The 15,843-nt window shown below is 46.4% G+C and overlaps 1 protein-coding gene across 10 annotated transcripts in view; it reads right to left on the reverse strand.

The window, feature by feature from the left end:
* Nucleotides 1–15,843, reverse strand: part of HIVEP3 (HIVEP zinc finger 3) — a 243,563-nt gene that overhangs the window by 80,514 nt on the left and 147,206 nt on the right. For 8 of the 10 annotated variants that reach the window (XM_062611392.1, XM_062611393.1, XM_062611389.1 and 5 more), the window contains one exon: nucleotides 4,093–4,187. The exons of the other annotated variants lie outside the window; for them this stretch is intronic. The gene's annotated coding sequence lies outside the window, so the exon portion shown is untranslated. The remainder of the gene's footprint in view (nucleotides 1–4,092; nucleotides 4,188–15,843) is intronic. 10 annotated transcript variants of the gene reach the window in all.

Consider the following 15,843-nt stretch of genomic DNA (forward strand, 5'->3'; position numbering starts at 1 on the left):
CTTGGCCATTTGTGGTACACAAGGATACCAGTACAGTCATCACTTTAAGTAAAAGCTCTCCTCTGTGTCTCCCCAGCAAGGAAGCTCTTTCCCCCAAGATGTTGGGATATTCTTTGACAGTGCGGGAAGGCAGAGTCATCTTCTGCTCTCTAGATACTTCTGTAATGCCCTGCTCCACCTCCTCACCCAGTATCTCTGGCTCTTCTACTTCTTCCCTGTAGCTCTGAGCACCTGCAACAAGTTTTAAATCTCCACTTTATTTCCCAGAGGAGCCATCTCATTCTGCATTACTTCCCTTAGTCATTATTTCTCATTTGATGTGACAATGCATCCATTCTCCAAAGCACTTCGGGACACTGTCCACATACAGAATGTGCTGTATTAGCTACCAGACACCTCCAGAAGAAAAACCTGGTCCAGAGTTTAATGTGACATTTCAGCCTTAGGGGCAAAGCCAGCGATCATAGAGCTTATCAGAAAAGTCCTCATGGCCACGTAGACCTTTCTGTACGAGCAGCAACTCACCTCTGTTGTTTCACCCCAGGGTGAAGGTAGGAAAGCTCAACTCTCTATGAATCATTCCCTAAGAAAACATCCCCAATTAAAATATAAACCATTGCTGCCACAACACCAGCTTCATTTTTAGAAGCAGCTTAAAATAGAGTGCGTGTTACCGTGTGAAAAACCATCTCCTCTCTACGCTGGTTAAGGATGACATAAAAGCAACAATACACCCTCCTCTGTGGAGAGGCACTTCACACCCTGCACCAGGATCACTGCACACCACCAAGCTAAGAGAACAGACTGAAAACAAAAGGGGGGGGGGAAGTACAAAATGGATCTTAACACCTCAAGGAGATACCAGGATTAAAGACAGGAATGTAAAGGGATGAGACAATGAAGATTTTGGAAATAAAGGCATATTTCCCCCTAAAAAGTGAAAAGAAAGAGCTATTGGAAAAGGGTTTTGGTTTCTGGTAGCCAACCCTGGGTCTGAAACGGATGCTGATGCAATGTGAACTCTTGGTTGCTGCTCTGAAACCATGCAAAGACTTGACATAGCCTGATCTGGCAGTGCAGTACACTCTTCTGCACCAGCAAAGTAATGGAAAAGGAAAGGAAAACAGCCCTTGGCAGCAGGGTGCATCACTGCACCAACACCATAGGGTGCCTGTCCCTTGAAATAGGCTCCAGTTGACACAAGGACTTGAGAGGACATCCAGTCCTCAGGTATCCACCAGAAACCATTGCAGATAATGAAATCTGTGCCAAGAGCAAATACTTTTCCACAGTTCCTAAAAGGGGCCTGTAGGAAAGATGGGGAGGTACTTCTTAGCAGGGCCTGTTGTGAAAGGATAAGGAGTGATGGGTTTACACTAAAAGGGAAGATTCAGGCTGGATGTGAGGAAGAATTAGTTGAAGATGTCCCTGCCCACTGCAGAGGGTCTGGACTAGGTGGCCTTTGAAGGTCCCTTCCTACCCAAACTATTCTATGATTTAACTGATAAAGATGTAGAGTAATGGTCATAGCATCCACACAGGGAAAATCTTATGGTCTTTCAGACTTGCAAAACTCAAAGCCATCTTAATATTTTGATTGAAGCTTTCAAGGAATAAATATGAGAATAGAGGGATGAATCTGATGGAAAATTACCTCCTCTGACAGCTACTGTTCTCCAACCTTCGCTATACACGGATACATATGGGCAGGGACATATGCAAAGCCATACAGTTTTGTTTAGTGAAAATCAGAACAGCTTTTCAGAAATGGAAAACAGTAAGGGGGGGAAAAACAGGGAAAAACGTGATGGGAAAAGTCAGTGGCATATGCAAGTGAGAAAAGATATGGCTTCTGGTGAGACTCAAGTGGAAAATTACAGAGGGACTGCTCCAGAGAGGGAAAGCCAAGTGTGGCATGGGGCAAAGGCTGCAGATAAGGGGTTTGGCCATACCAGAGGATCAGGAGCAGAAATAGGCTGTGCCTGAGGGGAAATTTGGGACCATCCTCAAAAAAGAAGCTGTGAGAAGAAACCCCCCAGCACAGGGGTAGCTGAGTCAACTCCAGACGGGCAATATGGGAAAGGTGACAGGAGATGGATTTGCTGATAACACAACATGCAAGAGGAGATGGAGAACTAATGGCTGGCTCTAAATGCTGGATATAACACAACTCTCCCTGAAAGCCCAAGCAGCCTGAGATTTAGACACTGCCCCATGTGAAACAAGCCAAAACTACTGCTAAAATTCATCAAGATTTCAAACAAAACTCCTTAGATGCGCTTTTATTTCACATAATTAAAAGCCAGATGGCTAAATTAATCCTAATTAATCTGATTAGGATTATTGCAGTGGTAGGAATCATTTACTGGTATCAGAAGCTTTTTTTCCCTTCTCTCCAGAAAGAATTCCCTTTGTGCACCTGCTTATAACACCACCATACTAGATAGCACATCAAAATGCAATTCCATTACGGTCAGGAAAGATTTCATGCACTCAGTGAAATGCAATGAATAAATACAAAATCATTCACATTATGTACTCTCTACAGGGATATTTAAGGCTTTTTCCTCCAAAGTAAATCAGTTTTATGTAGTTGAAGTCCTTGAAAATATCAAGTTGCAAGTTTTTGTTCACAGCACTTCATTTCTTCTCAAATTCTTGGAACTTTGGTAAAGACACACAGGTCACAGAGGAGGGGATGAGAAGCAGCATTTCTCATGCAGCTCACTCTATGAGCCCAACGCAATACTGGCCTCCTGTGCCTCAGTTTACCCCTCTGCAACACGGGAACAGTATTTCTGACCCTATGGCAGAGGTGCTGGAAATCCTAATTCACCGTCAAAGCTCTGAATTCCAAGGAGAATGGCAGGTAGAAGTTATGTTTTCCCATTTAAGCTTTAATTTCCAGAAACAGCAAATGTCACAGAGCAGACAAGGTTTGAAACAGAGCGCTGTTCTGACAAACAGTTATACCTTTAGGTGCAGCTACCAACAAACCCCAGCTTCACACTCCTCTTTGAGAGGAAAACCAAGAAACTAATTCTCATTTGAGTTCATTTGCAACTCATTTGGGCTCCATCCACCGGTTTTGTTCCCATTTCTTATTTGTTCAGCAGTGACAGGGACATAAGCAGTGGCTGTCCACTGTATTTTTGGTCTCTGTGGGCAGCAGCTGGCTCTCCCCCTTGCATTATATATATGAGCTTGGTCTATAAAGCTGCATTTATCAGACCCCATGGAAATTCCTAAATCTCGGAATACTACACCTTTTGCCATCTGCATCAAAATGAACCTATGTAATAGTCCACTGGCACAGAAACACAGTGTTTGAGCCAGAGGGTGAAAATGCAAGCGAAGGACATAGACACCAACTGGGACATAGCCTTGCTGCCATCCACAGCAAGTCCAACACACCCCCACCATCACCCACAACTGCCTCCTTGGCTAGTAAGGCATGAAACAAACTGCATTTGCCTTCCTTCCCTCTGGATCTCAGCCCCAAACACTCTTTGTGAAAGAAGTATTTGCAAAAGGGACACTACAGGATGTGAACAGGAGGTGGGTTTTCCATTGAGAACAAAGGCAAAAAGAAAACTGCAACAAATAGATGGGGAAAAGTTGCCTATTTTCGAAGGAAGCACAGCTTCTACTCTTTCAAACTAGAGAAAAGGTAGAGTCACCCTGTTAATTATGCAAGGTGCTGCCATAAAGGCCAGGCTGGACACAGGGGCTTGGAGCAAGCTGCTCTAGCAGAAGGTGTCCCTGCCCGCGGCAGGGGTTGGAACTGGATGAGCTTTAAGGCCCCTTCTAATCCAAACCAAGCTGGGATTTCATGACTCTACAGCAAATTTCTCACTACAAATCTTCAAGAGGGCTGATGAAATCTCTTGCTTTTGGACACAAACCTCATCATCCCAGGGAGCTGCTTTGACTTTTGTACCTTTTGCAAGGCAAATGCATCATTGCAGGATGCTGCCACAGTGTGCACTGCCAAAGGAAAAGATGCATTGAGGGGGTGCCCAAGGTGTCCTAGCTCTCGCACAATTTGGTATCTTTAAGATTGATTTGAATGATGGAACACAGAATGCTTACTACAATTGCTGCTGATACCAGGCTGGGACAGGCTGAAAGTACTTCGGAGGCCAGGATTAGGATTCAAAATGATCTTGATAAATTGTAGAAATGGTCTGGAAAAAAACAAGGAGAAAGACAATTCAGAAACGATGGATGAGCAGTGCTAAGACAGGAATCACCAATGGCAAGGGAAATGATTATTATCAGCTCACAAAGTTGGGGTTTTCTGGGGGGAAAAGGATCTCAGGATCACCACGGATCACAAACTGAACAGGAGCTGAACACAGTCACGTTACTGCAATAAAACCAAACGTCTTGCTGCAATACAGACAGAGGTGAACTTTTCACCAAGGAACTTCTCATTTACGTAGCACAACTGGAGTTCTGATATCGGACACCACATTTCCATAAAGCTCTGGAGAAAGTCCCAGTGCAGGCAGCGAGAATGATCAGAGATTGAGAAAGCACAGCCTGGAAAAATCAGTGAAACAAAATCACATTCATCTGGACTAAAGAGTAAAGACAACAGGGAGGCATCAGAACGGTCTTCAAACATATCAACAGGGTCACAGGAGAAAGGAATAAACTATCCTCTTGGCTTGTCAAGAGTAGCACTTGATGTCATAGTCTTAAACTGCACCAGGGAACACACGTTAGACACTAGGAAGTTTCCTGACTAAGGGAAGAAGTACATTACAACAGTTGAAGCCCCATCCACCACATGATCCACACAGCAAACCCATCTTTCCCCACTGCTGTCTATGCAGACCAGGTAGGGGAAAGAGTAGTATTATGTCAGGATTATGGAGAAGAAAGAGACCTGAAGAGACCAAGTTGTGTGTCAATGCCTACAGAGGATCTGCCACAATAAAAGAAAAGCCCTGTCCAGTGGTGTAATCTCTGCTTAGGGATATATTAAAGTATATTCAGCAGAGGTCTCACTCAGCTATTTGCAGATTCACTGCTTGTGTCAGTACATAATAGGATCTCAGAACAGTTTTACTCTGCCTTCCCACGACATGCAAAATACCCATTAGCAGGTGAAAGACTGCAACAGCAATGCTCACAGCACTAATTTCTCATTAGAAGTAACCAGAATACCGATGGGGCTGGAGGGCAGGAGTGTGATGGCTGAGGAGTGAGAGCAAATACTGCTAGCAATTTCCACTGACTGCAAAAACAGGCGCTGTCCCAGTCTGGCAGGATGCTGATGCTACAGCGAGGGCTGCAACAGGCACCTCACCTGGGCTGGCAAAGGGTCTCACACCTTCCTTTGAGAGGCACAGGGAGAGCGTGGTCCAGGCACAGTCTTCCCTCTGCACTCCCAGTGAACAGGCAGCCTCTGCTATCTGCTGAGATCTTCACCAATGCTCTCAAGAGACCACAGCAGGGCTCACTGAAGCATCGTCAAGCCCTGGCTGCCACCTGGCTATAGACAAGTCAGGAAAACTCAGGGCTAGAACAGGTACTACAGATGCTTTCATCAGAAGTGAATTTTCATTTCAATAGGAAGATAATAATAATAATAGTAATAAAAGCAGTAACAGTAAAGAGAGTATTTCAGAAGCAGACAGTGATGCTACCCAGTGCAAAACTGCCCTGGCTTTAGCAGAGTATTACTGCTGTATCACTCCTCTACCACCAAGGCTTCTTCAGAGCATCTCTAATCACAGCAGCTGAAACGCCAGTGGGAGTAAATGCTGGCCTTTCCCCCTTGCTGGTGCATAAACATCTCAACAGATTTCCTTTATGCTGTCTTTGACAAACTGAAGCTCCAGCCTTTACCCCAGTTTAGTTCAGGAGCATCTTATGAAATAGCAGGCAGATTTCTGTTGATAAGTAACATCAATCTTAACCGGGGGGGGGGCATCTGTCCCTTCTCGATTTTGAACAGAGAATACCAGATTAAAAGGGAAAAGGGAGGAGGGTGGAAGCAGCTGTCCAGGCACTTGAGATAAAGCAGCTGTTATCGCCCTCTCCAATGAGGATGCGTGCTCTATCTCCAGGCAATGACTCTGTGAAAGCAGTTTGACCACAGGTTACAAATTCATATCCCAGCCAAGCTGTGCTCACTAAAGCAGAGGAGGGTCATTGCTCCTGTGACGTTACATTATGTGGTGGTACTATCAGCTACACTGGGCAGCCCACTGCTCCAGCCATCCTCTTCAGGCAGGGAGGGGCCTTGCTGCTTCTCCTTTTTTGTTGTATAAAAGCTTGCAAAACCATTTAGATGAAAAATCTCCATTTCAGGTTGAAAACAACTTTGTAAATCACACAACTAGTCTAGCACAGTGACACCTGGCACATCTCCTTCGCAATGACTGCGGACAGGGCTAAGAAAATTGAGGCTGTTCAGCCTGGAGAAGAGAAGCTGCGTGGAGACCTCAGAGCAGCTTCCAGTGTCTGAAGGAGGCTACAAGGATGCTGAAGAAGGGCTCTTCATCAGGGACTGTAGCAATAGGACAAGAGGTGATGGGTTTAAACTTAAACAGGGGAGACTTAGGTGCTGCATCCCAAGCAGACCTGCAGGATAAGAAACAGCTATTTAAATGAGCAACTGAAAGCATCCAGGGTCTTGATTCAGCAGCTGAGAACAGGTACCAGCAAAGCTGCCGATCTCAGGAGGTAACAGCACTGAGGGACTACATTTCTGTAGTGGGTATTTACCTGCTAGGAAGAAGAAAAATCAGATCCACCACTGATGTGCTATTTCACCCTGCTGACAGGAAAGAGCTGGAAAGAGCCATTGCTTCTGAGCTTAATTACATCCAAATCTTCTGCGGGTGAGGGAAAAGAGTACTTCATGAGCCAAACCCCAAAAAGTTAATATATTATACTGCAGCAAGAACATAGCATCTTCAAAGCTTTCCCTCCCCACACCCTCAAGTGTGAAATCAGAGCTACTTTTTTTTCTCAGTAATGCTTTTTGCTCATTTCCTGCCTGGCCTCATACTCATATAACAATGAATCAGGATTAATTAACATCAATGTCAAGATTAAGATCATGCCTAACCAGGACTTTCTTGTCATCTTCTAGGGAATTAAACCAAAGCCACATCATGACGGGCTGACCACACAGCCAGGCTGGGCTACCTCTGTTGACCCATGGGGAGCTGGTGCTTCCAGGTGAAAGCAGCTTCCCTTTAGCACAGATCTCTTGCTTTGGGGAAACAGACAACCTCCCCAAGCTGGTTCTTTGTTTCCCATGAACCTCTCCTAAACCAACCATCACCAGTTATTTTCACATTCCCAGGCAGGAAGCAAGAAGCCATGCAGAAGCCAGCAGCTGTGGTCTGAGGTGATCAAGATGCACTTTTAGCATAAGATACTGCAAGTCATAAGCTAGTATAGAAAGGAAAAACAAGTCCAGCAGTCTGTGGTGCTCTGAAATCAGACATGAGTAGCTGAGAAGAAAACTTCCCTAGATTCTCCTCCAAATATGCACTTTGGACCTTTATCAGGCTCTATATTCTATGTTTGAGCAACCTCCTCTAGTGGAAGGTGTCCCTGCCTATGCAGGCGGTTGGAACTGGATGAGCTTTCAAGTCCTTTCCTATGCAAACCAGACTGGGATTCTATGATATTCTCATAAGGTTGATTACTATCAATTAAGCTATGAACTTCTAGACAGCTTTTTGTATGACCAAGGAGACCAGAAGCTCTTGTCTTTCTCATCTGGGCAATTACTCATCAGGCATGAACTGGTTTGAACAGCAAGTTCAAACCAAGAGTTGTAGCAAAAAGGTGGTACGAAACCACCTCTCCAGCCCACACAATGCAGCAAATAGGTTCAGCATCACCAGCACTGTGATGTCTTGATTCAAAGACCCTCAGGAAATCAGCAGCCCCCCCCCTTCCCAAGTTTTGGATACACATTATAAACACAATGTTCTTAACAGAACTCTGCTGTCAAGCATGACATAGTGTCTATGGCAGTCTCTACAGCTACTCATTCATCTTTCCTACAGCCCTATCAACAACGTACCAAGAATAACAGAAAAATTATTCACATGGCACATTTCTGGTGCTCCTTGGTTTTATTTTACTTCAGTATTGTAGAAGTTAAAAAGCATGGCCTGTGCCTTTAGAAATCACTAAGAGGAGCAAAGAGAGTCAGAAATACGGGGAAGTGACACTTCTGCAGAGCAAAAGTACTCTGCCAAACTAAGGGAAGTGGAGCGAGGCTATGAACTAAGATTGAACCAAGAGTTCGTGGGGCTTAAGTTTAGGATGTAATCAGTTATAGAAAAGAGTGTAAGAAAGCAAACAGAACGCTTTGCAGAACGCTGGCCTCCATCCCTCAGCAGAAACCATCTTCGAGGCTGTTATTTCAGTAAAAAGTAAGATGGCCAAACATATGTCCTAATGACTCAGTAGGATAAAAACCTTTGCTTAATCAGTGCAAAATGAACTCCAACCTCCAAAATACAAATGCCCAGGCTCCTCCCAAGAGCGAGCAACCAGAAAGATCACACCACTCTTCTCACCCCATCAGCAGCGAGGGGAGAGATGACACCTCCTGCAGTTCCCTGCAGTGGTCTGTGGGCTCACACTGAGGTCCACAGCAGGAGCCAGAATCTTCGGAGGGTTGTAAGGCCTGATAAAGCTACCCTACAACAAAACGAGCTCCAACCGAAGCGCATCACCGCACTGCACGTACTGAAATGCCACAGTATTCTCATGTCCCCGGCCTTGAAGCTCCCACAGATGAGCAATTTCTATGCTACCACTCACTTCCTTCAACCTTTTCATCCAAAGGACAACGCAAAAGCGTAACCTTGAGCACAGCACCCAAGACTAATTGTGATTTCTCAATTCCACTCATGGCACAGACTCAGTTTGTGGGGGGGGGGGGTTTGCCCTTATGGGAGAGGGAAAATAACAGCAGCAATTCTCTTCCGTGCACAAAAGTTCTGCTCTCCTTTTGCTGGATGACACACCAAAGAACCACAACTGCACAGCCCAAAGGAGGCAAACGGCTGATGCAAATGGAAAACAATGCAGCAAAAGGAAGTAATTCTGTAAGGCGATCACTTTGTTCTTTCAGGGTTTTTTTGGGGTACCTTCCTTCCATAGAAAGTTTCCATTACAGTTATTCAAATGAAACGCGTATTTTTGTCCTCAAACCCATAAGGTTACATAGCAGGAGGCCTGCTGAAAATCAGTATAACAATACGTAGAATTGTGCACAGGTCCAGGTTCTTTGGTCAGAAACATAGAGGAAACACAAGGAATGCCCCAAGACAATTAGTGAGTTACCTGGAAAGGCTTCAAGATATCATTTAGTGAAGTCACTGCAGATGTTTTGGGGGTTGCAAAACTGCAAGCATGTGAAAAGCAAGAATCCAAAGGTACCTGCACAAGCCCATACACCTTCATGGGATGGGGCAAAATGGGGAAAGGGAAGAGCTGAATGAACATTTGGAAATCCCTCCACTAAGAGTCATCCCATCACTTGAAACATCGCAAGGCTGGAGAAACATCCTCACGCTACTGGGTTGGAAACACTTTTACCAGGATGCAGATTCTAATTTTCTCCATATGGGGCTCCAGTAGCATTTCCTCAGACATGAAGGAAAACACCACCACAAAGAGGGGTGAAGCCTGGGTAAGAGCTTCAAACCTAAGTCTACACCTCCAAGTGATTTTCACTATGAGGGTGCTGAGGCGCTGGCACAGGGTGCCCAGAGAAGCTGTGGCTGCCCCATCCCTGGCAGTGTTCAAGGCCAGGTTGGATAGGGCTTGGAGCAACTTGGTCCGTTGGATGAGCTTTAAGGCCCCTTCCAACCCAAACCACTCTGTGAGTCTATGATTTTGGGATGTCTATGCCTTCCTCCAAGCCTACGGAGGGCTGAATATTCAAGCAGCTTTTGCTTCCTGGCACTGTGCAGCAATGCAGTGGCATGAACACAGCACATAAAAGACCATTTCTGCAGAAGATTTACAATCCACCTATAAACCCTCAAAAGGGGTTAAATAACATGCGTTTCTTGTGGGAAAATGACTCACAGGAAGGATGGCAACAATGCACTGCTATAAAATATTAAACATAATCGGTCTCTCTGCCCTGGACTGAAAGAGTAGAAACCAAGGGAAGCGGACCTGTGTTTTTCTCCTGGCTCTCAAAGTCACTAATGGCCCAGTGGGTCTGTGAGCACATGTCAGCAGCGTACTGCAGGCACCGCAACTTACTTGCTGCAAATTATTGCCTGGCATTTAATTAACATTTTATGGTGGCGATTCCCATCAGCTTCTCCCCCCAGCACCGAACGGAACAGTCTGCAAAGTGGATCTTTGGGAGCAAATGAGCCCAGCTCATCAATAACGTACTGGAGCCCCAAAAGAGGAAAAGAAAGTGTGTGGTAAGAGGGTTCGGTGATCTGATGCAGGGGCCCCACGGTGCTGTTCCCGGCACTGATGCCTGCTCTGAACCAGCCTGAAGCTGGCTGTGGGGTGAGCCCAGCGCATGAATTGTGTTTTAATGCTTGGACTCATGAAGGGTCATGCAGCATCCCTTCAGGAATGGAGGATGGAAGAACCAGACTCAACAGTTCACTTGTCCAACCTGGGAGGAAAGCACTTTTACTACAAAAAGCTCTTCATGTGCTGTTTCATTTCCCGTATCATGGAACAATCCCATGTTCCATGTGGCAGGATCTGTCCACGTAATGAAGGCTCCTTAATAATTTGTGCCTTTTTTTTACCCCAAAACAATGAATGGCTTGCACCCATCATAGCAGTGGGAGGCATCAGGGAGCTGGATGGACTGACATACCCACTGCTTGTAGTGGATGAAGCAGAGGGACTGGGTCTTCTCAATCCCAGTCTGCTGCTGCATGCACTCCACCATAGTTTGCAGAGTTTCAGCTAGGGTCTGGATGGAAGCAGAAGACCCATCTTTTCTCCTGTCCTGCACATTTTCCCAGTGGCCTCAATAAAATCCAGTAACTAAAAGCACAAGTGTAGGAGACTCCACAGTTCTGGGGCTTACACACAAGCTCCCAACTCTCCCGGAGATTCTGGAAAGGAGCAGGTGTGCAGAGGTCCCACAAGTGCTGCGGGCAGTAAAGGAAGAAGAGAATCCCATGAGTATCATGAGATATCTCCTGAGTCACGGACCCAGCGATCCCGAATCCACGAGCAAAACAATACAGCCGAGGAAGGAAACAGTCACATCCACAAAAGCTGATGCTTGACAGCACCAGATTATCCCAAACCTTAGTGACCTTCTACTAGTTGAGACCACCCTTAATCCTTCCAAAAAGACGGGGGAAAGCTAAAAAGCAAGACAAAGCATCCTCAGTTGCTTGTGTGCTTAGAAAAACTGCCCTCCTGATACCTGCAGACATCTGCTGGGAGCCCTGAGGCACAAGACCCAAGGAAAGCAGAGTTTTCATGTGACATGAGATGCTAAATACAACAATGCAACCCCTCTCTGTCCACAGCCAGAGGAAATAGAGGCTTACACGCACACCAGCTCCAGGGCCAGGATGGATTAACACTGTCATCTGCCTAACAGCTTGCAGTACTAGGGAAACACAGCTCTTAAATAAAGGCTTAAGACTCAGGGCCTCTGAAGACCTGAAGTACCCAGGGGCAAGGTAGATATTAGCTCCTCTCCCGAGTCTCAGAGGTTAGCACAGGCACTCCGGGCTGCTCTAAACAAAGCTGTGAACCTCCCTCCTAAAGGTATCTGCTGATGCTTTACCTCCCTGTGCAACTGCTCTGGAAAGTCAGGGGAGACAGAGCTGGAATGATGGATGCAAAATTAAAAGCTCAATAAATAATTAATTGCTGAGGTCATCAAATTGTACGGATCTGTCCATCTCACTCCCTGCTCTCCTGTTAATCAGAGGAGGCTCTGTTTCAATGGTGGGAGAAGCGGTCCTGGAAGAGCCATCATTTCTGCACACCGCTGCCATGAAGCTCGTACTGGGTGCTGTACAAATCAATAGCCATAAATCATTCGCTGAATGCTGTGAGGACTTTCAGAGTGTTAAGCAAACAGAATGCCTCCAGAGATCCCAAAATAAAGTGAGAGGCGACTTTGAGTAAATTATTCAGGTAATTATTAAAATGCAAAACATCAAATATGTATAGCATAGACAAAACCACCCTTCCTCTTTCCGGTAGCAGCCTCTCCACAAATGCCAATGAAAAGGAGCACTCTGAAGCACCACAAATAAAATATATGGCAGACATGAAAGCTGGTGAACCCACCTCACCTCCTGGCCGTTATAATAACCCTTTGTTTTCCTCCTGTCCATGTGCTATCTCCCTGTGATGCTAAGCTCCCTGAAGCTGGGACTACACAGCCAGCTTGCCCAATACCTGCAATTTCTGGTATGTGATGGAGATATTCTGATTATGGACAAGTGATTAATGATACTGAACAAGAACCTCCAGAACGACAGAAGTTTATCCCATGGGAGATGTGTTGCAAAGCTTGTTGCATCCTCCAGAGACAGGCTGCTGAGCAAGGTGAACTGATGTGATGGAGCATGTCAGGTCCTTGTGCCTTGAGAAGCAGCAAGGGCATAATCCAACCTCTGAACTGGGTTAGATCAGCTCCTTGACAAGGAATAATGATACCCCCAGTATGTGAAGCATAGAGGAGAAATAAGGGGTTTATTCCTACATCAGAGAAGGAATTGGGGAAATTCAAGCATTCAAATTGTAATTTAGTGAGGGTTAATAGCTGATGTTTGCACAGAATGCCAGTTCTCCACAACCTCATGCAAGCACTCAGGACCAGTCTGCACTGTGCTGCACCTACAAAATGAGTTTTTAAAGTTCCCCAAAAGCTCCTTCCCAATTTGTGAACAGTGTTGGCCCCACATCCATACAGAAATGTCATGTTCTCTGGGAGGAATGCCATGCTAAGCACAGCCCATGCGTATCACTCTGGTACTAATACATTACAGGAAGAGAAGACAGCCCAGCACTGGTGGGGAGCTGCAGCAGTCAGATGAACATCCTCACTGCTCCCTTTGGCCATGGGATGACAACAGCCTGGGGTGCACAGGCTGCATGGCATGGGAACAGCACACTCCAGCTGCACAAGGTCCTCTCCCTGCAGTAATTGACTGTATGCCTCTCTCCCCAGATCATACAATCCCAGCCTGGTTTGGGTACGAAGGGGCCTTAAAGCCCATCCATTTCCAACCCCCTGCCCCAGAGCTGGATCAGGACTGCAGGGGGGTCCCCCCAGAGCGCAGCAGAGGGGCAGGATCCCCTCCCTGAGCTGCTGCTCACGCTCTGGGGTGCAGCCCAGCACATGGGGGGTTCTGGGTTCAAGCACTCACTGAAGCAGGGTCATGGGGAGCTTCTCCTCACCCAACACCCCCTGCACGTCAGCTGCACCTCACTGCACACGAAGCTGTGGCACAGAAACTCCGGTCTTTGTGGAGCAGCTCCTATCTGGAGGTGGCTCCTCCAGCAGCAGCAGGTCCAGGGGCTCTCCCACCACACTTCCCACCCTGTGCATACTGCACAGGAGATGCTCCCATATCTGGGCACCACGGCACATCATCATCCCAAATCCAGCCTCAGCCACGTGGTGAAGCCATGCCCATCTACTCTAACAGAGCCATTTGTTGCCACAATGGAGCAGGACACCCGTAAATAGGTCTAAAACCCCCTATCACCATATACATTCATCTGTAACTTCTCATATTTCTTTAAGATCATCTGCAAATTTCTTTCCTCTTCATAATAAAAGCTAACGGATGCTATTTTTTTTTCCTGAAGCACCATCATACAACACAGCACCACAATTCAAGCACCAAAATTCCCCTTTTCCAGTATCCTGGGTGCTCTTCTCTGCCATTTCACTTCAGCTGTTTCTCAACTCCATCAGAAACACAGCCAAGGAAAATCTCCTAAATACACTGTTCCCAATTAAAGTGAGCCCTTATGAAACCAGTATCACAGCCACTTGCTTAATATATTTCTCCCTTGAAGAACTTCACAGTGTTTCCTTGATGAACCCCCAAGCATAACAGTTTCCACAGTGATTACAGAAAAAGCAGCAGCGCCAGAAATAACACCGTTCAATGGAAAACATCCCCTGCGCCTGCTCTCACACATGCACACACCCAGAGCGCAAACGGGCTCATTGGCACTGCGGACGGGTCCTCCCCGTGACAGCCCAAGCACCAAGTGGCCACCACAGTGCAAATGCAAGCAGAGATGGAAATGGAATCAAAATATCACTTTTTAAGTGTTGGACATGGGCAGGTACCTTCTACACAGAGGCACGCACCAGCATACCCTTGAATAGAGATGGAAACCAGGCTATCCCAGTGCCACATTCCAAAAGCAGCTTTCTTGAGTACAAGATGCAAATCATTTTACTCAGCAAGGTGGGACGGAATGACCCCTCCAGGTGCTCTGTCCTGTCCTGTGAAAGGCAATGCGAGTTCTGCCACCCACCTGGTGCAAAAGCAGGAAAGTACCAAGCACTGGAGCTTCTCTACATCACACCCCCCCGCTTCAGCACTCACGTTCATTCAGTTATCTGAGGTCTGAGGCATGCAAAGCTGCAGTTCCCATTCACATGAAACTCTGGGTGTGTTTTCTGGGGGCTCCCACACTGCTCTCCCCACTCGGGCTGCGGGAAGCCTGCTCTCAGTATGTGGGCAGATGGAGGCTGTGGCCATCCCCACTGCTGCTGGGACTGGACTGACATGGAATCATACAATCCCAGCCTGGTTTGGGTTGGAAGGGACCTTAAAGCTCATCCAGCTCCAACCCCTGCCACGGGCAGGGACCCCTTCCACTAGAGCAGCTTGCTCCAAGCCCCTGTGTCCAACCTGGCCTTGAACACTGCCAGGGATGGGGCAGCCACAGCTTCTCTGGGCACCCTGTGCCAGTGCCCACTGCTCTAGTGGAAGGTGTCCTTGCCCATGGGATTGGAACTGGATGATCTTTAAGGTCCCTTCAAACTCAAACCATGCTGTGATGCTATGATTCCACATGACCAAATTACTGTTCACTCAGGAAGGTATCGCTCCAAGATGGACAAAATGGGTTCAGAAAGAAAAAAACCCAAATAAAAACTAGCCACCAATGTCCAGCTTAGATTCTTTCCTGACAAGTTTTGTGCTTGACAAGACTGACACATCCACAACCAGAAGGCTCCCAGGACCAGCAAGAGACAACCCTGACAGCCAGCAGAGATTTCCAGCTGAGAAGAAGTGGGATTGGAGGCTTTCTGTTCTATTCCCAGACTTCATTTCTGCCTTTACACCTGTTTACTTAGAAAGATTTAACTGCTGGTTTAACATTTTGGCAATCCATTTCCAGGCTTCAGAATAAGATTGAATTCTGATGAATGCAAATACGAACGCAAAGTATTTGCTCACTTTGCAGCAAATCCCCATAGGTGGAAGATAGATCAAAACACAAAGGCAGCAGACCATGTCTATGGCAATGAGTTACAGGCAGGAGTGAAAAGCAGCTACATTCCATGGAGAACAGAAGGCAACCAAGTCCTCATCTGGGACTTTCCCTTAACTTCTTTAAAGACCTAAACCCTGCATAATGCATAATAAAACCAACACTGCAGGCGTTTTCTTCAGCACAGAGCTGCCTTAGGGTTATGAAAAAGTCCTTCACTTTGGCAGCAATGGTTTCAGCCTTCCTCACCCGCCTGAATGCAAACGGCGCCATTCAGAGCAGGTTTGCAAAAGCAGCAACGGTTTGGTTTTAATAAATGCTCCTTGAATTAAAAGGATTACCTTCGTAATGGTACAAACCACAGCAGTA

Source organism: Pezoporus occidentalis, unplaced genomic scaffold, assembly GCF_034315485.1.
Source record: "Pezoporus occidentalis ecotype Australia unplaced genomic scaffold, CSIRO_AGI_Poc_V1 ctg153, whole genome shotgun sequence".
Taxonomy (NCBI): domain Eukaryota; kingdom Metazoa; phylum Chordata; class Aves; order Psittaciformes; family Psittacidae; genus Pezoporus; species Pezoporus occidentalis.